General features: G+C 44.3%; 2 protein-coding genes across 4 annotated transcripts in view; both read right to left on the minus strand.

Moving 5' to 3' along the window:
* MVD (mevalonate diphosphate decarboxylase) overlaps positions 1-26,511 on the minus strand; it is a 304,225-nt gene that overhangs the window by 200,842 nt on the left and 76,872 nt on the right. The gene's annotated exons all lie outside the window — the stretch shown is intronic.
* The window catches only part of LOC137435255 (guanine nucleotide-binding protein G(s) subunit alpha), a 150,552-nt gene that overhangs the window by 123,013 nt on the left and 1,028 nt on the right, over positions 1-26,511 (minus strand). The window lies entirely within an intron of this gene.

Here is a 26,511-nt window from a genome sequence, read left to right on the forward strand (position 1 = left end):
ACATATATATACATACAATATACATACATACATATATATATATATATATATACATACATATATATATACATACATACATATATATACATACATACATATATATACATACATACATATATATACATACATACATATATATACATACATACATATATATACATACATACATATATATATATATATATACATACATATATATACATATATACATACATACATATATATACATATATACATATATATATATATATATATATATATACATACATATATATACATATATATATATACATACATATATATACATACATACATATATATACATACATACATATATATATATATATATATATACATACATATATATACATACATATATATACATGTACTATATATATGTATGTATATATATGTATGTATATATATGATATATATATGATATATGTATGTATATATACATATATATATATATATATTGTTACGGATCTCCAAACGTCGGCTCTCCCCTTACTAAGGGGGGGTTAATCCCCTTGTCTCTTATCTGGCCGACGCGACCCTGTGGGTTATGACGTCACTTCCGGACGACGTTAACTGGGGTTGTAAGCCGTCTTCTTATTACCTACTTATTAACGCCGCCCAGTAAGCGAGGAAATAATTCCCGCTCGAACCACGGATATGATGGGATATGCCGAGCGGATAGCAATCCGCGATCCGAGCTGTTAACAGGTGACTAGAGCCGATTATAGCGGTTCCGAATCGTGCCACGCTTACCCAATGAGAGAAAAGACTGATGCGATCGGATAAGAGGAAACCCGGAAAATAGGAAGAACAAAGCAATTTATTACAAATGTACAGAAGGAAGAGGAAACGAAAGAAATGTACAAGGAAGAGGAAGAAGCAGATACACAGGGCAATCTTAATTACAGGCTTAACTTATTCCCTGGACAAACGGGCCCGTCTCACACACACACAGAGACACTCACACGGGGATTGTAGAGGAACAGGTTGATGGTCACCAGCGTGTCCAGGCTCCAGTCCAGCGGACGAAACCCGGCAGGCAGCTCTGCGTGTAGCGTGACACGAACGGACAGTTATAATGACGGGGGGGAAAGGCTGGTACTAGCGTACGTAATAGGCGCACGACCCGCGCCAAACGCCCCCTCTCCAATGTCCTTCTTTGAAATCCCAATGCCAGCGAGCCCTCTTGGATCAAGCGCATATACTCTCGCGTTCTTCGTAATCACGATAGTCCTTGGCCGTCCTTCTTTAATCAGCGCCAGCGAGTAAGTCCTCTCAAATGTGCGCTCCCAATAAGTCCTCTTTTAATCAATCTTTCACTTGAGTGCTTAGCGAGAGTCCTCCTTAACAGCAACACAAGCTCTTCTCATCAGTCCTCTAAAAGGGCTTTGTGCGCTCGCTTTTATAATCCAGCCAGAGATCGATCCGCCAGCCCAAAAGCCACGCCTGTCCGGCGATGTCACTTCAGCCCTGGTTGGCTGGTTAGGTCTTACCGGCCCCGCCCTGACGGCTGGGTTACGTGGCCACACCTTCTCCCTGGCGCTCCGCCCCCTTTTTCCAGGCCTCACCTCGTGGCTTATGGCGGCGTTGAGCGAGCTTATGGGCAGCTAAGGCTGCTGCTGCAGGCCAAGGAGCACACCAAATTGGAAAGGGCCAAGGGGAACAGACTGGAGGGAGCGCTTAATGGCGTCGCTTGGAGGGAGGCTGCAAAATGGACGGAAGGGCCTACTTCTTATTTGATTGACAACGCAGATTGAACTATTGGAAACATGGCCTTATCTATACACATTTTATGAAATAACTGACGTCCTATGGTGACCGACATGTTGCTTGTGGCCTAACTATGGGGTGCTACCTTTAACCTTTAATGATGTCATATTTACAAGTGTGTGTTCTCAAAACCACAACAATATATATATATAAACACCTCACCACCACATTAATAATGTGGTGGTGAGGTGTTTTGAATTACATTGTGGTGAGGTGTTTTGAATTACGTGGTGGTGAGGTGTTTTAAATTACGTGGTGGTGTGTTTTGAATTACATGGTGGTGAGGTGTTTTGAATTACGTGGTGGTGAGGTGTTTTGAATTACGTGGTGGTGAGGTGTTTTGAATTACGTGGTGGTGAGGTGTTTTGAATTACGTGGTGGTGAGGTGTTTTGAATTACGTGGTGGTGAGGTGTTTTGAATTACGTGGTGGTGAGGTGTTTTGAATTACGTGGTGGTGAGGTGTTTTGAATTATGTGGTGGTGAGGTGTTTTGAATTACGTGGTGGTGAGGTGTTTTGAATAATGTGTTGGTGAGGTGTTTTGAATTACATGGTGGTGAGGTGTTTTGAATTACGTGGTGGTGAGGTGTTTTGAAATACATGGTGGTGAGGTGTTTTGAAATACATGGTGGTGAGGTGTTTTGAAATACATGGTGGTGAGGTGTTTTGGATTACGTGGTGGTGAGGTGTTTTGGATTACGTGGTGGTGAGGTGTTTTGAATTATGTGGTGGTGAGGTGTTTTGAATTACGTAGTGGTGAGGTGTTTTGAATTACATGATGGTGAGGTGTATAATTTTGTGGTGGTGAGGTGTTTTTAATTACGTGGTGGTGAGGTGTAATCGTCCCAAACATCCAGTCTGCACCTACCCATCCCATATGTATGTGCTGAGGGGTTCTTTTTTGAAAAAAAAAAAAAAAAAATTCGACCTAAATTGCTTATAAAAATGTAATATCACAAACGCCACAAATACATTTGTGCAAAATAATTGTTTGTATTATGATTGGTGTAAATTATGACAACACAGCAACTCAGGTACAGTCATTATCCTCAGTTAAAACAAGCCCGTTCCTCTGCAATGATGCGTGGCGAGGCGAGCGGAGCGAGCCGAGCTAGTATATACAGTCATGTGAAAAAGTAAGTACACCTCATGTAAAGTTTTGACTTTTTCAACATATTTCAACATACAGCTATTTGATCTTCATTTCAACAATATTGATAGATAAAGGTGATATAACATAACAAATATCATGAAACAGTTACATTTGGTAGTCCATTGTATAATTTAAATAAACATAAATGCAAATTTCGCATGTGGAAAAAGTAAGTACACCCTTGGCTCTAATAGGTGGTATTGCCCCCTTTGGCAGAAACAACCTCAAGTAGGCATTTCTTATAACTGTCTACCAGTCTGACATCGACTGGGAGAAATTTTTGCCCACTCCTCTATGCAGAATTCTTTCAGCTGTACGATGTTTGAGGGGTTTCTTGCATGCACAGCTCGTTTCAAATCCCCCCATAACATCTCGATGGGATTTAGATCCAGGCTTTGACTTGGCCATTCCAGAACCCTCCATTTCTTTCCTTTCAGCCATTCCTTGGTGGATTTACTGGTATGTTTCGGGTCATTGTCATGTTGCAAGGCCCACCTTCGGTTGAGCTTCAACTTTCCGACAGATGGCCTCACATTATCCTCAAGCACCCTCTGGTACAATGAAGAATTCATATTCGATTCTATGATGGTGAGCTGCCCAGGCCCTGATGCAGCAAAGCTGCCCCAAACCATAATATTTCCACCACCATGCTTTACAGTTGGTATCAGGTTCTTGTGGTCAAATGCTGTCTTTGGGTTTTCGCCAAACATGTCTTCTGGTACTGTGACCAAATAGCTCTACCTTTGACTCATCTGTCCAGAGCTCATTGTTCCAGAAGTGCTGGTCTTTGCTGAGGTGTTCATTGGCAAACTTTAGTCTTGCTCTGATGTTCTTTCTGGACAGCAAAGGTTTCCTCCTGGCACAACTCCCATGTGGATCAAATTTGTGCCACCTCTTTCTTATGGTAGACTCGTGCACTTTGACATCAACAGTGGCAAGAGCTACCTGTAGGTCCTGTGATGACATTCTGGGGTTCTTAGAGACTTCTTTCAGCATCTTGCGGTCTGCTCTCGGGCTGAACTTGTTGGGGCGGCCTGGCCAGAACAAGTTGGCAGTTGTTTGGAATCTTCTCCACTTGTAGATGATCTTCCGCACAGTCGAATTATTGATTTCAAATTGTTTGGAGATCTTTTTAAATCCCTTTCCAGACTCATAGGCATCTATAACCTTCTTTCTGAAGGCCCCAGAGAGCTCTTTTGATCAAGGCATGGTGACGCCGCACACTTCAACAACAAAGAGCAAACCAAACTAAATGTCTGTAGTTTAAATAAGACAGGTTCCTCCAAGATCCTCTCTCACGATGTTCTAATCATTTGCACCTGAGCTGGTGCACCTGATTCAAATTTTAGGTATTTGAAGTAGTGATAAATGTAGGGGTGTACTTACTTTTTCCACTTGCGAAAATTGCATTTATGTTTATTTAAATTATACAATGGACTACAAAATGTAAATGTTTCATGATATTTGTTATATTGTTACAGACGTGGCTTGGATGTTATTTACCGAGCGGTTTTATGGTATGACCACGTCTGCACAAGTTACCCGATTGTGCCCGAACGTTGACTAGTCGCGCGATGCTGGCTCAATAAGGAAAAGAAGACACCCGGCTGGATTACAATAACACAATACGACACCAATGTTTCAATTCTCAAGACCTCCGGAGGAGATTATATTCGTACGGAAAGGTTAGATTACAAGGACGAGAGGTACATCATAGGAAGACAGGCACTTAGACACAATCTTATATTATTCCCAACAGACGACAGATAAACGGGACAAAGCTGACTCACACGGGGGTTGATGGCAGGAAAGCGGTTGTCGATGGCTCCAGGTGCACCTGTGCTCAAAGGTTAGAATCGACCCGGTCCGGTCCAGAGATGCGGGAGGTTTCAGCGCTCGGAGGTAACGTTCTTTCACAGGCGGGTTCTCTTCCTCTCCGCGATCGCAGGCAACGTTCTTTCTCCAGCTGGGGGCGCATCTGACGTCACATCCGGCGCGTGGCCGCGTATATCCGGCGGGGAGTGACACGTCCTCGGCTCGCTAGCGCCGCCCCAGATGGAATCGGTCCGCCCTTCTGATTGGGTGCGGGGGGTTACCAGGCTCCGCCCTTGAGGAGGAGCTGACAGCCAGCCCCTCCGTGGTAACCCCGTGGAGCGCGTGGTCAATGGCGCTAATCGAGCCGGTGTGAGGACGCATCCTCCCCCGCTCCGCCGCCATCTCCTCTGTTGTTGTTGTAATTGTTGGGGAAGAAGATGGAAGGAGGTATGGGAAAGGTCCTAAACTCACTACTGATGCCATATAATCACATTCTGGTGCAACGAAGAGTCATAATTAATGGAGACGAGGCCTTAACTGACATAGATTAAGAATAACTAGGAAGATGTCCGAAAGTTGTCTACGTGTGGTGCGGTGGACCTGGGCACGACATTTAATGGGGGAATAAGGGGAAGGTCGGCTCTACTGATTGTTATTTACATGCAATGGGACTAGGGAATGGGGGATTGGGGAAAGTTGGGGAGTATTGGAGAAAATAGGGGAATATTTACAAGCGGATATGGAGGCCAAATTCCATATTCGCAACAATATTATATCACCTTTATCTGTCAATATTATTGAAATGAAGATCAAATAGCTGTATGTTGAAATATGTTGAAAAAGTCAAAACTTTACATGGGGTGTACTTACTTTTTCACGTGACTATATATATATATATATATATATATATATATATATGTATAATGTATATATATATATATATATATATATATATATATATATATATTTCGTAATGTATATATATGGCTAATTCCATATTTGTGGGGTCCAACATGTGACATTAGGTCCAAAACTTCAAATCAATTAAATATGCATGAACATATGATTTAGTTATAGAACTAGAGGTTCCAGGGAACCTGAACTCAACTGGTCTCTTTCAATATGGTTACAATATGCATAATAGAACCACAAACGATGTAGTTTATATGTGCTAAAGAGGTACAGTAACGTTGAAGGTATCTCATGTTTAAACAGGAAACTAGAAAAAATTGAGTTTTAAGTGAGGCATGAAAAGTAAAACTACAATTACTTTTCTCAGATTTCAGACTAGAATTTATTTAGAAAGACTTGGTCAAACAATATCCATGTATGGTATTGAATCAAGATATGTTGAATATTTCAATAGATGTGTTCAACAGGGTTTAAGCTACACCTACACACACCTACACACACCTACACACACCTACACACACCTACACACACACACACACACACACACACACACACACACACACACACACACACACACACACACACACACACACACACACACACACACACCATTGAATTGGACTCGAGACATTACAACTTAGTCATTTTCTCTTGAATTCTCCATACATTCTCACACTGTCAATAGGTTGAAACTTGAAAGACTAGTACATAGACAGGAAAAACAGTTGCTTAGTTGTGGAGTGGACAAATGCTAGATGCTCTTTTACTATGTTCCTAGCTGATTGTTCTAGTAAACAGCTTTCCAACATTTCGACCTTGAACTGTACGACTGTTCTTCAGGAATCTGTTGTTGCCAGAGTTTATTTTCGATGAACATATATAGTCGGTGTGGAAAGTGGTAATGAATTTTTTGTCCAACTTGTTTCCATGGAAACCAGAAAAATGACAATTTTAAAATATCTTTAGTGGCAAAAGGCACAAGATTCATCAAATTTGATCAGTATTTGTGACTTTTAGAGCTTGGACGTCGTCCAAACTGATGTTTATGGGTCAAGTCATGTCATAGATCATGACGAGGTCATTTTTCAGACATTGTCAAAACCCTAATTTATGTGTTGAGGTTTGTTACATACCGTCTACACACCAAGTTTCAGCCTACTAGCTTCTAGCTTCTAGGAAGTACCAGATTGACAAAAATTGATTTTCAATATGGCCGCCCTGCCGCGCCCATTTTTGGGCGTGCAACGCCAAAATGCAATCCCAAACTAGTTTATGTCTTAAAGATGCTGCATAACAAGTTTCATCAAATTTAATCAATATTTGTGACTTTTAGAGCGTAGACGTCGAATTGTTTACAGATGACAGACAGACAGACAGACAGACAGACAGACGACGGACGATGGACACTGGGTGTCGACAAAAACTCAGCTGGACATAGTCCAGTTGAGTTAAAAATACTTACATTTTCAGAAATTTGAAAAACTATTCCACACACAACGCTCTCTATCGAGGAGAAAATCATTTGAATGGTCATGGGTCAGGCTTAATATATTAACTATATATTAACATCATAATAACCATATTAACTACTGCCCTTCATCCTTCAAGAATCAATTTCAATTTGTACTTTTTGTACAATTTCAATTTTAATCACTTTCTGTAAGGATAACCAATTGCATCAGCAGTGTGACGAGGGATATGTTGGTCAACACGTGGATTGAAATGGATTTTCGCTTGGATGTGTTATGTGCCACTAAAAGGTGCACATGTTGATGTGTTAAGTTACTGAAGAACACAAGAAACGTTATGAATTATGTGACGAAATGCAAAAAACCACATCACTGCATCCCTTTTGGTTTTGTTATAATAATTTTTTTTAAACCGGAACAAGACTTTGTGGACACCCTGTACTTTATTCCTATGACTAAATTATCTTCATACAAGCGTTACGCCTAGGTCCCCCGTCGGTGAAGTGTTGTGAGTTGACAAAGTGGAAGACGCAAGGCGGCTATCTTGGATTTTGACGTGGCAACCCAATTTTCAATAGCATTCTTCCTTATGCGTAGATACACCCACACACCAGATTAGAAGTTAGTAGTTCGTTTATTTTTCAAGATATTTCGCTCACAAGGTTCAGACATATATATGGTGGCGGCCATCTTGGATTTTGACGTGGCAACCCAATTTTCAATAGCGTTCTTCCTTATGCCTAGATACACCCACACACCGGATTGGAAGTTAGTAGTTCGTTTATTTTTCAAGATATTTCGCTCACAAGGTTCAGACATATATGGTGGCGGCCATCTTGGATTTTGACGTGGCGACCCAATTTTCAATAGCGTTCTTCCTTATGCCTCGATACACCCATACACCGGATTAGAAGTTAGTAGTTCATTTATTTTTCAACATATTCCGCTCACAAGGTTCAGACATTTACTTTTCAAGATATCGCGCTCACAAGGTTTAGATATGGTGACAGCCATCTTGGATTTTGACGTGGCGACCTAATTTTCAATAGGGTTCTTCCATATGCCTAGTTGCACCCACACACCAAATTAGAATTCTGTCCTTCGCTTACTTTTATAAAGATATTGCAGTGCACGTACGCACGCACGCACGGACGCACACACGGACGGAGGGGAAAACCATAGTCCCCCCTTTCGCTCAGCGGTGCGACGGGGGACAAAAATCCATGGTAAATTGTCGAGCCAATTTTTAAAAATAAATTAATAAATAGTTAAACCCATTTTACTCTCTTCTTTTCTTATGTGGCAGGTGCATACAACCACTCAAGACATTCCTTGTTGAACTTCCCATTTCGAGCTATTTTAACCAGCAGCAGAATAAAGCTAAAGCCTTTCTTTATATTTTTCTATCATGGTATTTTTACCACGAGATTCTACGAGTAAATTATGAAATAAACACCCCCTGCCCCCAGCCCCACCGTCTACAAATGTTGAGATTCTTGAAAGAACAATGACACAGATGAAAGGTTAACTTATTGCCAAGAAAGTGGTGGGTAAGAGGGAAACACTGGACCAGACTAGGATTCCAGAGTTTGTTGGTTCAAATCCACCTGAAGTCAGCAATATATAGACTTAGACTCTAATCTCCACGCAATCAAGCCGGTCTCAGGATAACTACCATAACCACGATTTGATTGTGAGCATAAACCCAGCTGGCTAATTAATGAGCTTCAGGGTAGAAGCATCTGCTGGCTCACAGGGATCTTACCAGCATGTGATGCTCATCAACTCATTGTGGTCAACAATCATTCCCTTCCCTTGATACAGGTCTTTGTTAATAACTATGGGTTCTATCCTTCTCTTGTACTTTCCACTTTTAAATGAAAGAAATCTTGGCAAGAGATAAGAAAAGAGGAAAAGATTTTGTCAATGGTTTGAGGAACGACATCAAATGCCACCTTGAAGGTTTAAAGGGGTAGAAATATTCCATCGCTGTGCAAGAGCACGCGCCAAAATTTGTTAATGTTTCTTGAACAGTACAAAATCATCGCATCTGCAGATTCCAACAATAAATCAGTAATGACAACTGCAGTTTCAGTACAACATCCATCATAAACATCAAATTGAAAACAACTTGACAAACAAAAAACATTAAACTTAAGTTACAACATTAAAACACTCACCCAGCGAGCTGGTTTTTAAATGGACAGTAAGAAGAAAAAAGATTCCTTCCATAGCAAGACAAGAGGTTTCATTGCTGCCAAAACAATACACAAATGGATGATCTCAACACCTTCAACAGTTATTCAAGTTCTTTTTTTTTTAGCCCATTAGAGGTTCCTCTGTGAAACAGCCTGCTAATAAAATTAACACGTCAACAAGGACTGCTGTGGAAGTGATTTTGGAACAATCAAACCAAGTTTCCCTTTGTATCAACTTGGACCTGAACACAAGGAACTTTGGTGCAGGAGGAGGCCATTCGGCCCATCATGCCTGCACTGCACAAACCCCAGAAATCATCACCCGTCCATACACAAGCTATCTACAGGTCCTGTTAATATCCCTGTAACCCATCTATCTCCAACGCATCCATGTACTTAAAAATTCCAATTTAAACCTATCCACCACCTCCAATGCCATCACCTTTCTAGGGAGACCATTGCATGCTTTAACTACACTGAATGAAAGACACCTGCCTTAGTAATGTCCTAACTCGCATCTTCTTTACCCCAGACGATAGCAGACAGGATGAGTCATCGAGATGGTCAAACGCTTGGAATAGGTCTTTCAATCGTGAGAAATCTCACACTCTCACTACGTCTCTCCAAAATAATCGTCGAGCAAACCCTCCCATCTACTTTCTTAACAATTCTCTTGAAGTTGTTCAGTCACTCAATCTCCTGGGTCTCCCTATCAGTGATGATCTTTCTTTGGCAAATCACATTTCAAAGTTGGCCTTCAAAGCCAGCCACCGACTGGGAATCCTTGGCACGCCTGAACTCCTATCCACCTACAAGGCCTTCATCCGCAGCTTTATGGCGTACTTTCCCCTCTGGGTTGGCGCCAAGGCCTTCAAGATCATAGGAATCTCCCACAATGAAGTTTAATCTATAGGCCTTCTACTTTCACATTTTAGACAGGTCAGTGGCCTCTCTGTCTTCTACTGCCTCCATTCTGGTATTGCATGCACCTTCTGCTATGTCCCCACTCTACCCCAAACGTTTATGTAGTGTGCAAAAAGTGAAACTCTCAAAATCCAGAATCACCGCTCATTTCCACTCATTCGTTCATCTTTTTCCCCCACCTGTGGAATCAACTTCCACATTCCCTTCAATCTCATCCTTCCCTAAAGGTCTTCAAGACAGCTGCTCCTCACCATCTCAGAAAATCCCCAATCCAACACCATTATATTTTCCATCCCCATTAACTCACACCCCCAAGTCCACCTCTTTCCAAATTTCCAGTTTTTCCTTCCTGAGAATTTGCTTCTGTATACATCTTGTCCACCTCGTATGTCTGCCCCACCCCTTATTTCTACAAGTCTCTCTATTTTGCCCTTCATCACTGCCGTTGGTGTTTCCCCCCTCTCTTTCTACCATTCATTTTCTTATGTTGCATAATGGTCTGTTTTTATGTTCTATCTCCTCCACACTTGCCTCGACTTGGTACATGAACAAAAGCTTTCGATTAAAATAAAACGAGCATTGTGAAAGCATAGCGATAAACGAAAATAGTGACGAAAAGTCATGTCAACAAGCATTAAAATAGAACCAACATGCATACTCGAGCAGAACAGAATCAGGATTGTAACAAACACTGCTTGAGCCAAAAATATTTCCAGTTCCAAGCTGTTCCTATAATTTGGCATGACAGAAACCAGTCATCTTTGAGAGCACAGACGCTGCACCTCACCGCCCTCCATATTTGTGTCAGTATACATACAGCCACATCTGAGCACGTCCAATGTAGATAGGATGAGCACACGTGGACATCGTAATCAAGATCAATTTGTTTTATAGTGCTACCTTTCCAATGGGTCAAGTTTCCCCCTTTTCCCACCTCCCAATAATGTTATATTGCTGTTCCCTGCAGTTCAAGGGCATAGGAGCCCTGCTGACGAATATGCCTCGGGATAACGTGGATGACTCAAGGGATGGAGACATTCAGCTGGGCAAGGAGCACGATTGGTCCCACTCCCTTGGGAATGTGGAGTCGTGGTGGTGATTCCCAAAAGGACAGTGAAGGTGAATGAGTGAGTGGTGGTTGGCACACATATAGAGGAGAGAGGGACTTGGAAAGGGTTGGCTCGGCTCACCACGGTTTTGGCTTACCTCAGCCCAGTTTGCTGTTGATAAGGGTGATCCAGAACTGTGATGCTGATTGAGAAACTCGGCCTGACTGCCCACCGGCCCCATGGAGTGGTGCGTGTATGGGGCCGACGAGCACAAAATACAGGCACAGGGTTTTTTTCTTTTCTAAATATTTTCCTGTGCTGTTATTTTCCTCAATCAATCCCTGATTATCCTTTGTTGCCAATAGCTCCATGGCCATATCAGGGTTGTGCCTCATTTCTGTGTTAATTATTTAAAATATAATCAGAACTGATTTGTTGTCATAATTATTAGTGAAGAAACCGTCCTTATGGATGAGTTTATTCCAACAAAATTACAGACAGGAAGATTTGTATGATACACATTTATAGAATTGGGATGCTCCCCCCCCCCTTTCAACCCCAGGGGCTATGAATTTATTTAACTGCCTAAAATGTTCAACTGCACTCCCTGAATACAACCAGCAGTTTTCAACTCATCCACTCAGTGGTTTAGGAATGTATCAAAATCAAACAACAAACCAACAAACAAATTGACTTCTCAAATTATATAGAGCATTGTGACGGTTGTGATTCGGGTAGGAGGTCGTGCACCTCCCGAGAGAATGGAAGCACAAACACAAATATTAGAGTCAGTTATTTATTTCGTATTCTGTTTGGAAGTTAGGTAAATTGTATTTATGTGATAAATATGCATTGTGTTTGTGAGCAGATTGGGTTTTGTTCCCTTTCCCCCCATTTTCTATCTCTATATCTCTCTGTCCTTCTAGCTCTTTTCATTTTCTTCAACACAACAACTACTCGCAAACCCGCTCACTCAATCACGCAACAACCACAGTCACACAGCCACGATCACAGGGCAATCAAGGTGGGGACAGAAGGTGTTGGAGTCTTCTCACAAGTTCGATCAGACCTCCACCCCACGGACTGTGGGAGGATAAAATAACGAAAGCGCAACAAATTCTTGCTCACTCCATGATCGCGTCCGCCAGAACAGCAGTTTGAAAACCTGGTCCCGAATGCGATTTTCCCATCCTTCGCTTCAGTCCCCCAGAGCAGAGTTTCATACTGTACTCACCTGAATGTCTCATCACACCTCACGCCTTTTTCACTTTCCACACACATTCACAATTGCTCGCTGCATCTTTCTTCAGACTTCGCAACACTTCTTCCTCTTCACATTTTCCTCAATTCGCTTTCTCCGTGGCTTTACTGACGTCCACACGGCCTGGCACACTGTTTTAGAACCAAGGACAAGTCATGATCAGTCAAGTAACATCGTCAGCTCTCATCCCCGGAATAATATACCCGGAGCCATGCAAGTCATCGTGTTGGGTGAAGGAACTGCTGCATTTTCCCCATACGTCCGGAGAGCTGCCACTGCAGGGAGTGGGGGGGGGGGGGGGGGGGGTGAGGGAGGGGGCAGGCCCAAACCATTGGGTCTGGACCATCACGCCGTGGGCAATAGCCTTGACAGAGGTTCTTGAAGGTGCGCCGGGATGCGCCCAAAACGTCCCACTCTTTCTCTTCCCTCAACCTCGACATTCTCTTTCCCCTCAACCCAACCTCTGTCATTCCTTGTGGATCCAGTAGCGTATTTCGTGTTAACTGATTGTTGCAAGTGCTACAGGGTATGTATATCCGCGTAGTGGTGAGGGCATGTGTTGTAATGTATATATGTGTTTTTATATTGCTTCAATTGCTTGCGATGCTGGTGTCTAATTTTTCCCACCATTTTGGCATTAAAATTTCCCCCCCCATTTTCTGTCTTTGATTTCTCATTATTCCTCCAGTCATTTTTTTCTATTTCGCTTGTTTAATAAATGTATGCAATTGTTGAATGTATCCTGATTCATCCTGCTTGTGGTTGGTCTGAAATAGTGTTCCCGGAGCGATTGGACAGAGATCGTAATTGTAATGGTAGCCCACAATGTGACATCTGGCGGTGGTTTGCTCGGCCAATGAATTAACCACGGTGTAGTTGCCGGCATGGTTCCCGCTCTGCCTCGCTTTCTTCACCGGCACAGTAAACCGACTTTGGGCGCGAAGATCTGGCCAAAGTTGAGTGTTGCAGACGGCATCCATGATTTCTCGAGACACGCCGTCCTCTTGGAATTATCAAAAGGTCCCGCCAAATTTGCATCAGGCCAAACCCGATTCCACTACTTATAAGCCGAAGCTCTGAGGTGTATGTGGTATGTGCAGCATCTACATGTTACAAATGGCTGTCAGTAGTTTGGGATTTGAACACTGCCTCCAGGGACAATTTGGGATGTTTGGGCATCTACAAAATACGTACCAAGGTAATTTTGTAGTGGAACCTGACATGTTACAATTTGGTGTCAGGAGGTTTGGATACGAATACTCCAGGTGTCTCCAAAGAGGGTTCATTAGGTTCAATGGATGTTAAATCAAGCTTGGAATTTAAAAATACAGAATAAATCAAGTTAATGTTGAGAAGCAGCATCTGATTGTTCATAATCATCTGAATATATAATTTTGGCAAACTAGAAACGGCACTCGGTAGAGCGTATACCTCCGCCAGGATGAACAGTTTATATGGTCAGGGGCGATTTTTTTTTTTTTTTTTTTTTTTTTTTTTTTTTTTTTTTTTTTTTTTTTTTTTTTTGTATACTGAATCGAGGCTCGTGAAAGAGCTAACATTAACTTCACAAACAAGTCGACCAGACAAACAAAATACACAAAAAGAGGGAGCGGAAGACAAGATGGGGAGAAAAGGGGAAGCACACCCACACAACATCCGAGAGCAGGGAGATGTGTGGAAGGGAGAGGGCCCGGGGGGAGGAGGCGTGGGAAGGGGGGGGGGGAGGAAGAAGTATAAAGCACAAGGACACCAAGGACTTCCAGGACAAAAGTTGGTATTTCAAAAAGTGGAATTGGGGTGAAATTAGCAGGGGTAGAAAAGATCAAGGTTTTGGATGGGGGAAGATAAGAGATGGTGGTGAACAGCTGTTTTAATGACTTGGAGGGTGGAGTGGGATTGAAGAGAGTGAGGGAGTTTGTTCCAGAGGCGGGAGAAAAGAGGAATGAAGGAGTGAAGGTGAGCAGAGAGTCTTGATTTTGGCAGTTTAACCAAAAGAGGGTTGCAGGCAGATCTTGTGCGACCTGTAGGAATATTTGCGGGACAGAGCCCAGAGAGAGCTGGGGGGGCAAGGCCAGAGAGGAGTCGGTAGAAGACGGAAAGACCACCAACCTGCCTGCGGTGAGTGAGTGAGAGGCCCTTGGAGTTAGCTTCATCGCGGGAGATTCCAATGATTCTGAATGCTTTGGTTTCAACAGCGTGAAGGCGAGCTAGGTGTGAGGCAGGAGCACCAGCCCAGAGGGGAGAGCAGTATTCCATTGAGCTGCGGATGAAAGCCTTGTATGTGGTGAGGAGCTCAGGTGTGCCAAGGAAGGACTTCGCACGACGGAGGATGCCCAGTCGGCGACTGGCTTTGGAGGCCAGATTTGAAATGTGGTTTTTCCAGGAAAGATCATGGCAGATAGTGAGACCCAAAAGCTTGAGTGACAGAACTTCTTGGAGAGGATTATTCAGAAAGTGGATGGGAGGGTTGTCCAGTCAGTCTTTTCGGAGAGACATCGTAAGAGTGTGAGATTTGTCAGGATTGAAAGACATGTTCCACTTGTTTGCCCAGTCTGTGATTTTGTCAAGGTCTGCAGAGAGTGAGGAGGCTGCAGACTGCCGATCTGAGGGATGAACAATGGAGCGACAGAGAGTAGAGTCATCAGCAAAGAGATAGAGAGGATTTTCAAGAGAGTCAGAGAGATCATTGATGAAGACCAGAAAAAGCACAGGGCCCAGAACACTGCCTTGGGGAACTCCAGCCTGAACAGGAAGAGGAGATGAGAGAAACCCATTCAGGGCTACACGTTGACTACGACTAGAGAGGAAGTCCGCCAGCCATGCGTGGAGATTTCCATGGATACCAAAAGAGGAGAGTTTGGTGAGCAGAGCGGGGTGCCAGACCGTATCGAAGGCACGTGATATGTCAAGGGAGACTGCTCTAATTTCCTGTTTGGCATTGAGGACCTCCATCCATTGTTGAGAAAGCAGAAGCAGCATGTCCAGAGTGGAGTGTCCAGGTCTGAAACCAAATTGATGATCAGAGATCAAGCCATTGGAGAAGAGGAAAGATTTCATATCTAAAGCAATGATGGATTCCATGACTTTGCTGATAATTGGGAGAAGGCTGATTGGTCTGTAGTTGCTGGGATGTGTTTTTGCACCTTTTTTGTGCAAAGCGGTTATGTTGGCAGATTTCCAAGCAGATGGAAGATGACCTTGAGCAAAAGAGAGGGTGAAGAGAACAGAGAGGGGGAGTGAAAGAGCGGAAGAACATGATTTTAGGACCCGTGGGCTGATGCCGTCAGGTCCAGTTGCAGAATCAGAGACGAGGATTGACAGAAACTTTTCCACCTTGTCAGGAGGAAAGGACACAGAGTCCAGGAGCAGCTGGGTACGACTGGGTACGGTGGGTACAGAGAGGGATGGGTTTGGGACACAAGATTTAGAGGCAAACACAGAGTTGAGGCATTCAGCTTTTTCACGTGCGGAGTCAGCCGTGTGGCCATTTCAGGTGAGGGAGGGGATGGAGGGGGAACAAACACCAGAAACAGATTTCACCAGACGCCACCAGGATCTGGAAGAGGGAGACAGATAAGAGAGTTCGGTCCTGAGGACGGAGAGATATTGTTTCCTGGCTCTCCTGAGGGTGGACACACACTTGTTTTGGGCTTTGTGAAAGGAAATGAGATTTCCTTCCGTTGGATTTGCTTTCCAGGAGACGAAAGCAAGTTGTTTCTGGGCAATAGCCTCACCACAAGATTCCGTGTACCATGGACGGGAGGAAGGGATAAATTGACAACTGAATTGACATTGACAACAGTTGACAACTGAAGACGAGAAGGGATAAATCTGTGCATGAGAGAGAGCAATTTACTTTGGAAGAATTCCCAGGATGAGTTGATGTCAGAGGCAGTAGAGATGGGAGACCAGTCCAGATGATTGATGGCTGCTTGAAGACCGTGCCAGTTGGCCTGAGTGAAATGCCAGACTCGTCGACGCTGAGGAGGCTCTCTGAAAATGGTCAGAGAGATGTCCACTTTAACAAGCACATGATCAGAAGAGCCGATTGGAGCAGAAGAAGAGCAGCAGACATTTTCAGGGAAGTTAGTCATAACCAAGTCCAGAAGAGAAGATTCTCCGTTGACTGAGATCCGGTTGACTGAGATCCAAGACGAGACAGATGGAGGTGTTGACAGTGTTGGAGTTGACACACATCAAGGTCAGGGTTGACAGAGGTGGTAATAGTGGTCACTGGGAATTAGGTGTGGTTTAAGATGGCATCGCCAGAAATGGTGCACCCAGGGACGGGACTCGGGACAGTTACAGGCCTCCCGTGTAGGGACCAGCCAAGACCCTAGTTATGGCGTCGAGACGAGACAGACCCCAGTTGTGGCGTCGAGACGAGACAGACCCCAGTTGTGGCGTCGAGACGAGACAGACCCCAGTTGTGGCGTCGAGACGAGACAGACCCCAGTTGTGGCGTCGAGATGAGACAGACCCCAGTTGTGGCGTCGAGACGAGACAGACCCCAGTTGTGGCGTCGAGACGAGACAGACCCCAGTTGTGGCGTCGAGACGAGACAGACCCCAGTTGTGGCGTCGAGACGAGACAGACCCCAGTTGTGGCGTCGAGACGAGACAGACCCCAGTTGTGGCGTCGAGACGAGACAGACCCCAGTTGTGGCGTCGAGACGAGACAGACCCCAGTTGTGGCGTCGAGACGAGACAGACCCCAGTTGTGGCGTCGAGACGAGACAGACCCCAGTTGTGGCGTCGAGACAAGACAGACCCCAGTTGTGGCGTCGAGACGAGACAGACCCCAGTTGTGGCGTCGAGACGAGACAGACCCCAGTTGTGGCGTCGAGACGAGACAGACCCCAGTTGTGGCGTCGAGACGAGACAGACCCCAGTTGTGGCGTCGAGACGAGACAGACCCCAGTTGTGGCGTCGAGACGAGACAGACCCCAGTTGTGGCGTCGAGACGAGACAGACCCCAGTTGTGGCGTCGAGACGAGACAGACCCCAGTTGTGGCGTCGAGACGAGACAGACCCCAGTTGTGGCGTCGAGACGAGACAGACCCCAGTTGTGGCGTCGAGACGAGACAGACCCCAGTTGTGGCGTCGAGACGAGACAGACCCCAGTTGTGGCGTCGAGACGAGACAGACCCCAGTTGTGGCGTCGAGACGAGACAGACCCCAGTTGTGGCGTTGAGACGAGACAGACCCCAGTTGTGGCGTTGAGACGAGACAGACCCCAGTTGTGGCGTCGGGATGAGACAGACCCAAGTTGTGGCGTCGGGACGAGACAGTCCCCAGTTGTGGTGTCGGGACGAGACAGACCCCAGTTGTGGTGTAGCGACGAGACAGACCCCAGTTGTGGCATCAAGATGAAACAGACCCCAGTGATAGTGTCAGGACGAAACAGACCCCAGTGATCGTGTCGAGACGAGACAGACCCCAGTGATCGTGTCGAGACGAGACAGACCCTAAGACGGTTCACAGGGTGAGATACCGTAGCTATGTTGCTGCGCACAAACCGCTCATAACACTTGGCACCACCCACTTGCGGGTCTAGTGGTGCTAGGAGGACAGGAAATGGACTGCGGAGCAGTGGAGGAATGTTATTTGGTCTGATGAGTCGTTCTTAACCATGTTCTCGATGAGTGGACGTGTGCAATGTGCATGTGTGGTGACAGCCCCGGGTTCCAAAAGATTCTCGTGGTTTCATAATGGTGTGAGGTGGGTTTTCCCGGCATGGCCTGGGTTCACTGGTTCCATTAGAAGGCAGATTTGATGCAGCGCTCTATGCATTCTGAGCCATATTCTGCATCCCATGATGCAGCATTTCTTCCCCGCTGGGAGGGGGAGGTCGTTCAGGACAACAATGCTCCAGTCCATGTGTTGTCACTCGGTCATTTGAGGTGCACGAGGATGAAGTTACAAATCTTCCATGGCCCTCCCAATCGCTGGACCATAGAGATCCCAATCCCATAGAGAATTTGTGGGACTGCCTGGAGAGGCACAGAAGACAATGGATTCCACCTCCATCAAACCGACATGAATGTGAAGACTTCATTGTGGAAGAATGGTGCCACATTCCTGCAGAACATTTCCAGGCCCTTCTTCACATCATGACATATCATATCATATCCATGCCATCCTGGATGCACGTCACAGCCCAGAACCATACTAAATGACATTCTGTTGGTGTTTCCATTTTTTGTACACTACCTGTATCTATCTACTGTTTCTGCTGCCACTACCTTTCCAGGTTGACTATTCTGTGCATTTTCTAATCTCTGAGCAGGTCGTGTCAATGCTTGGGAGTGTGCCAGTGATAGTAGAGCCAGAGGAAATAATGTCAGCAGAGTTGATAGGGGATCCTGTGTGTGTAGTGTCAGTAGTTCTCGTGTATAAGGATTAATAGTTGGAGCTCCCAGAGATGGTGGTTTGTGGTATCACTTGAGGTAGAGGTTGAGGAGGAAATTAAGCTGACAGTAGAGACTGTATTCTAAATGAGAGTGGAGACAGAGGAGGTAGAGAAGTAGAAAGCAATAGACTTGGGGAGGATAGCAGTAGAGTTCAAGACAAAAGTAAAGGGAGCGGTAATAGCGATTATAGGAACAATGACAGTGACTGTGGTGGAAGGACGACAGTGCAGATGTAGCTGCCAAGGTGGAGACAGGGTGAAGAGAGCTAGAAGGAGGCTACATGACAAGGGACAGCTAGGTTTACAGAGTTGACACAAGTGATGCGAGGCATAGCATGTAAAATAACAAATGGCAGAAGTAAAAAACAAAGCGGTAGCAGAGGATGTGAGCAACAACAACGAAGGGTGGCCAACAAGACAAAGTCTGGCGAGAATGGATGGCAAGGCCACAGGCCATCTTGGGGCCAGAGACATTAAGGATATGAGATTAGGGGGTAGGTGTAGGCTTGAGATACTGTCACCAACTGTGGCAGAAGCAATGGTGCCAGGACAGCCCCAGAAGAAAAGAGGTGGGTACTGAAACATGCATGGGATCCATAGCCTCTGATGTATCTGTGCCAATGTACTGTATACTTCTACATCTGCATACGTCCTCTGCAGATGAGCACACTTGGACGTCGTATTCTAGTTTATCGTGTCACATGTCCCACAGATCAAGTTTCCCCTTTTTCCCCACCTCCCGTTATTGATATCATCATTCCCTCTCGTTCTGAGTCAACATGGCAATGAATACACCACCCAGATAGTGAAGACGTTCAGCTAGGTGAGAAGCATGTTTGGACCCACCATCCTTGGGAATGTGGTTGCCAAGGAACAGTGAACAAGAACAAGTGAGTGAACAAGCCCACTCTTTGTTACAAGACACCATGGAATTTTAATGTCTACCAGCTAATGAAGGAAGACATGCAAATTAACAACTATTAGAGGGAGGATGTACAGTACTTTGTGAAGCAATGTGCCAGTGGATTACTCGACACACTTTGTTGTGCCTTTGTATGTACAGCTGTTATGATATGAGGTTTTTTTTTTACATCCCAATAGGAGGTGACATGCTTTCTGTTTCTACCTTGCAAAACCTACACTTGTCCGATTGACTCAGTCCCACCATTTCTTTAAAGGCATTGGTATAGTGTCTTTGGTTTTGGGCATTTATTATGATGTGTTCTCCATCCTAGTTGAGCTGGCCTCTTCTTCACCATTCCAATAAGCCTTCTTTGTCTATGCTCAATCTGTCCAACTCGTTTTTTTTTTATAACTCCCTGCTTTTTATCATTATCCCACTTGTCAGTGTATATCTATTGATATTTCACTTTCTATTTGTCTTTTTTGCAATCATTAGAGCTGTCTTCATTGCCATTTTGGTTTCATGTGTGACATCTTCTATTCCCACCTGTTTTTGGAATGTTTTTTTTTCAAGGTGGGTTGAGGATGCCTTTTCTGGCTTGCTGTCTTCATCCAAATTGGATTTTGTAGTTTGTTGAACTCTTGATGTACTCAGCCAATCCTGCAGTTGTCACCCTGTTCACTTGGTTGAGCTCCATCAGGCTGTCATCTCCTTCTCATCTCGGCAGGTATATTCTTGGGATGCACTGATGTTTGAAGAGCATTTTGTGGAAAGTGTGGACGTGTGTATGTGTGTGTGTGTCAAATAGTCCCTCCTCACTGGAATGGCGATTTCTGAATCCTCATCTAACACTATCAATTGCTCCAAAAGTTCTGACCAATATGGAGTGCATGCCACACTTTCACCCTATTAAAGCATCAATTACACCGTTTACAAGGATTTTAACAGCCAGGAAGGAAGATCTTCTTCTTCTTTTTTTAAGTAAAAGAGGCACGACCAGCTTAAGTTGCAGTGGACAGAGCCTGTGACAGAACCACCCACTGCAAAAAAAGTAGTGTCAGCTGCCACACAGCCCGCAGGCCTACCAGACAACCCCTTTAGCAATGCAAGCCCATCGCTTGGGAATCAATCCATGGACATGTTTCTGGCCCACTGGCCTTATGCAACTGCATTCTTTTTTCAAATAAAAAGGTACAAAAAACAAAAACCCCAAACCCTGTAACAATTCCGAAAACGTGCACCTCGGCCCTACGGCCAATGCAAGCAGTTCAATCAAACTCGTCAAAGTAGCATACCCATGCAATTTGGCCAAAAGGCCAGAGTGCGTAGTCAAACAAATACATAGATCCCAGCCCAAAGGGCCAGAATACATGGTCAAACGCATGAATCCCAACGTAAAGGGTCAGAGTGCATAGTCATCTAATAACTTGGAACCACTGTGCATCTCTTTTGAGAAAGCCTTTATTTTTATAGAAAGGGTAAAAAACCCCTCAAAATAAACCACCAAACATTGTAATAAAGCCAAGAACCTGCAAGTCGACCCACTGTCAAAGTACAGTCTAACAGAGCTTGTAAAACTAGTGTACACAATGCACATGTATTTCGGCATGAGGACCAAAGTGCGTCGTCAAGCGAACACATACATCCCAATCCACAAAGCCAGAGTGGATGATCATACAATAACTGGGAACCACTGTGCATCAAGAGCAAGACTGTACCACATGGTATAGCCATCAAATAGTACCTCTTCACCAGAATTGCGAGTGTGAACGTTGGTAGTCTCATACCAGAAATTGCTGCAAGGGTTATGACCAATAGGGGGTGCCTGCCACACATCCAACCTATTTAAGCATCTATTACACAGGAATTGTTGTGACCTGATATAGGACACTTCCACATGGCAAACGCTTTGAGAAAAGATTACTTTTGAGTGGGCCAAAAGGAATAAATAAAATAACTAGAACGGCACTCGGTAGAGAGCATACCTCCACCAGACTCAAGTTCGTTTTGTATCCCACCGATAGGCCGGATCTGGATTCGGACCTGAACCAAAATCTAATCAGCTGGCTCTTGTCGCCTAACCAACTCATCCACACAGTTTTATCATAAGTCGTCCACAACATTTTGAAATATCATGGTGTATATCATCTTTGGCCCCATCACTCAATAGTGAAGAATCACTAATAAAAATTTTAATTTCTTGTATACAGATGCGTATTCAGATCTTCACCAAAATCGAATCGATTTGTCTTTGTCACACACACAACTTGTTCACAAAGTTCTATAACTTTTTGAGATATCCTGTTATATATGGGTTTTAGCCCTACTACTCAATGTAAGGGTGAAGAATCACCGGAAGAAATTCTCCGATCTGGATGCGGATCTTCACCTTCACCAAAATTGAATCAATTCTTCCTTGACCGACACACTGACACACACACACACACTGACACACACACACACACTGACACACACACACACACTGACACACACACACACACACACACACACACACACACACACACTGACACACACACACACACACACACACACACACACACACACACACACACACACACACACACACACACACACACACACACACACACACACACGCACACACACACACACACACACGCACACACACGTAGGGGTGAAAACATAACCTCCACCCAACTTCGGTGGTGGATGCAATAAGTTGGAAGTAAATTTAGATGCCACAAAAAAATTGTAAGGCATTGTTAATTATGCATACCCCGAAGCATCCGCTCCATATGGGAGCCACCAGGGGGGTCATGTTATTATATTTGATTTACTAATACATTACCATAGCAGAGTACCCACCCTCTGGTCGATCTCGTTCAAAGTGTGCAATTCACATTCTTCTGACACATCCCTTTATTTGGGTGGTGTATTGGCAACAGACCGCTGCCTCGATCGCTCCCGAAAATATAATTAACCCGGGTTACATATATGAAGTGAAGACAAGCGTACTGCTTATGTGCATATATAATGCATTGTTGATGTCTTTTGATTTTAGATTGTGTGGGATCCTGGGGAAAGTGGGGGTGTGGGGAAGGATTGTGGGAGTAGGGAGGGCGTTACCCCCTCAAACTTCAGATCCCGACTCGTCCCTTATTTAACAACCGATTGCTTTGAAACCCGGTTCAGCCCTTCTTCTTGATGGTCTGCAGAATCACGTGGTCATAGATTTTTCGATTTTGTATTTCATGAATTCAGATCATGGGGGGAGAGGAGTCCCAGGGTGGGTTACGACATCAATATTAGACATATCTAACAATCTGGGTTCGCAAGATCAGAAGTAGGAGTATTCAGGAGGGGAACACTAAACAGGTCAATTCAACCTCCAAAGATTATTGAGACAGACCAAGTACAAGTACAAGTACAATACAAGTTAGAGGGAGTGTGGGAAGCTCAATTTCAACTATCCTTCATTAAACTATCACCGGGCTAAATGACTGGTATTTCAGATGATTGGATCCTTGATGATTTAACTACAAACCAACACATCCTGTTAATACACTGCCCCATGATTAATAAAAAAACCACCTTTAGAGGCCATTTTTCCCCGCAAGCGGGGGTTGGCCTTTTTCGGGAACCGTGGTTGTTGTTGTTTTTCGGTCCCCTTTTTGAAGCAATGTTTTACGGCCGGATGCCCTTCCTGACGCCAACCCTTTTTGCCGCCTTTAACGACAAACAGGGAATTACCAGTGAACTGGTCCTCAATTAGCCGACCTCTGAAGGATGACAGGCTGAGTCAACCCCCCTGGCGTTAATTCAGCGATCGACCGGGATTCGAACCCAGGATCCTAGGATCCTAAGCTGACACCCTAGCCGCTAGCCCAACACCAGGGAGAATGCCCCATGATTAATAGACAACGTAAAATTAGCTAGAGGTTACACAAACACAGCTCTTGACCTTTGGGGAAGAGAATTAACTTCATGGGGCATTCTGGGTGCCAGCGACACTATTTTGTGACGTATGATTTCTCTCTCTGCAATTAGCGGAGCAATTTATGAGAGAAATTCCTCCCCCCCCCCCCCCTTACGGGATGCCAACCCCATGGGGTTGTACTTGCTCTACGTTCTAAATGCTGAGCGTGGACCAAGGAAGCAGCAGTATTATTTACAAAGCCTTTGCTACGACCAGGCCAGGATCGGAATTCAACCGCAGACTCACAGCGCACGCACCAACCACAAATCCCACAGTCTTGTTGGTTTTCCACTCCAACGTCAAATGTTGACCGATTTTTCAAACGTGTGAAATTATTTAAACCAGGTAAACAAACAAACTCAAAAGGTCTCTTGATAAGAATGAGCCTCGATTAATAATGTCTCTTTTACCTGAGCCTCGATATCAGTATATAAAAAAAAATTCTTTAAAAATAAACAATACAGCAAACAGTACCTTTAGAGGCCATTTTTCCCCGCAAAGCGGGGGTTGGCCTTTTTCGGGAACCATGGTTGTTGTTGTTTTTTTGGTCCCCTTTTTGAAGCAATGTTTTACGGCCGGATGCCCTTCCTGACGCCAACCCTTTTTGCCGCCTTTAACGACAAACAGGGAATTACCAGTGAACTGGTACTCAATTAGCCGACCTCGGAAGGATGACAGGCTGAGTCAACCCCCCTGGCGTTAATTCAGCGATTGACCGGGATTCGAACCCAGGATCCAAGGATCCTAAGCTGGCACCCTAGCCGCTAGCCCAACACCAGGGTTACAACAGCAAACAGTACGCCAACACAAATTCCATTACTTTCGAACAAAAACAACCTGGCCGACATGACTTCACTCTGTATACCTATTCTGTTTGTGTGTTCATGACGGCCAAACAAAACAGCTGCAACCGACCACCTGGAATTTCCACAAAGTTCGACAACAGGAACAAACACTTCTGCATTCCTCTTTTTTTGGTAATCATTTGCAACCTGGAAGTCGACATCAAATCAATACAAGGATTATATCAGTACGGGACACCAATTACCGCGTGGCAAGTATCCATGCCGGACACTTGCGCGAGCTTTCAGAGACAAATTAAAGGGAAATAAAATGTGGATTAAAAATGTCTAGAAGTATAATAGGAGAGATGTGATAAATAGCATTGATCGACGTGGGATTTCCATGAGCCTCGGCTAACAATTGGTGCCCGAGTTTGCTCTGAAGCCATTAAATGGTTAAAAGCATTGTGGAGCAAACAACGCTGAGGCTTCAAAAGCTGCCAGCTGTGGGATCAGGCAGAAAGGCTCTGCACAGACTCACATGGCCCCTCCCAAGACATTTATTTCTGGGCATGGTGAGACGAATCCAACAAATCATTGCTGCAGCGCAGGGGGAGGAGCACCATAGACCATGCAAATAGACGACGCGTGCACGGTTCAGCTAAATACCTGGCTATGTTCATAGCTTGGGAGGTGATTGATCATGGCGTGTTTAAGCCATTCAGGTAATCAACAACATGGAAAGTTTGCTGTATGATCCACCTGGGGACATATACATACACGTCTTGGGATATATACATGCATACACGTCTTGGGACATACATACACGTCTTAGGACATATATATATATATACACAAGTCTTGGGACATACACATACACGTCTCGGGAAATATACATACACATCTCGGGACACATACATACAAGTCACACGTCTTGGGACATATACATACAAGTCACACGTCTTGGGACATATAGATACAAGTCACACGTCTTGGGACATATACATACAAGTCACACGTCTTAGGACATATACATACACGTCTTGGGATATATACATGCATACACGTCTTGGGACATACATACACGTCTTAGGACATATATATATATATATATATATACACAAGTCTTGGGACATACACATACACGTCTCGGGAAATATACATACACATCTCGGGACACATACATACAAGTCACACGTCTTGGGACATATACATACAAGTCACACGTCTTGGGACATATACATACAAGTCACACGTCTTGGGACATATACATACAAGTCACACGTCTTGGGACATATACATACAAGTCACACGTCTTAGGACATATACATACACGTCTTGGGATATATACATGCATACACGTCTTGGGACATACACATACACGTCTTGGGAAATATACATACACATCTCGGGACACATACATACACGTCTTGGGATATATACATGCATACACGTTACACGTCTTGGGACATACATACACGTCTTAGGACATATATATATACACAAGTCTTGGGACATACACAAACACGTCTTGGGACATACACATACACGTCTTGGGAATACACATACACGTCTTGGGATATATACATACACGTCTTGGGATATATACATACACATCTTGGGACATACACATACTCGCCTGGGAGATACACATACTCGCCTGGGACATACACATACTCGCCTGGGACATACACATACATACACGTCTTGGGACATACACATACATACACGTCTTGGGACATACACATACACGTCTTGGGACATACACATACACGTCTTGGGACATACACATACACGTCTTGGGACATACACATACACGTCTTGGGATATATATATATATAATATATACATACACGTCTTGGGACATACACATATACGTCTTGGGATATAT

This window comes from Myxine glutinosa, chromosome 9 (assembly GCF_964187855.1).
Source record: "Myxine glutinosa chromosome 9, kmMyxGlut1.1, whole genome shotgun sequence".
In the NCBI taxonomy this organism is placed as follows: Eukaryota; Metazoa; Chordata; class Myxini; order Myxiniformes; family Myxinidae; genus Myxine; species Myxine glutinosa.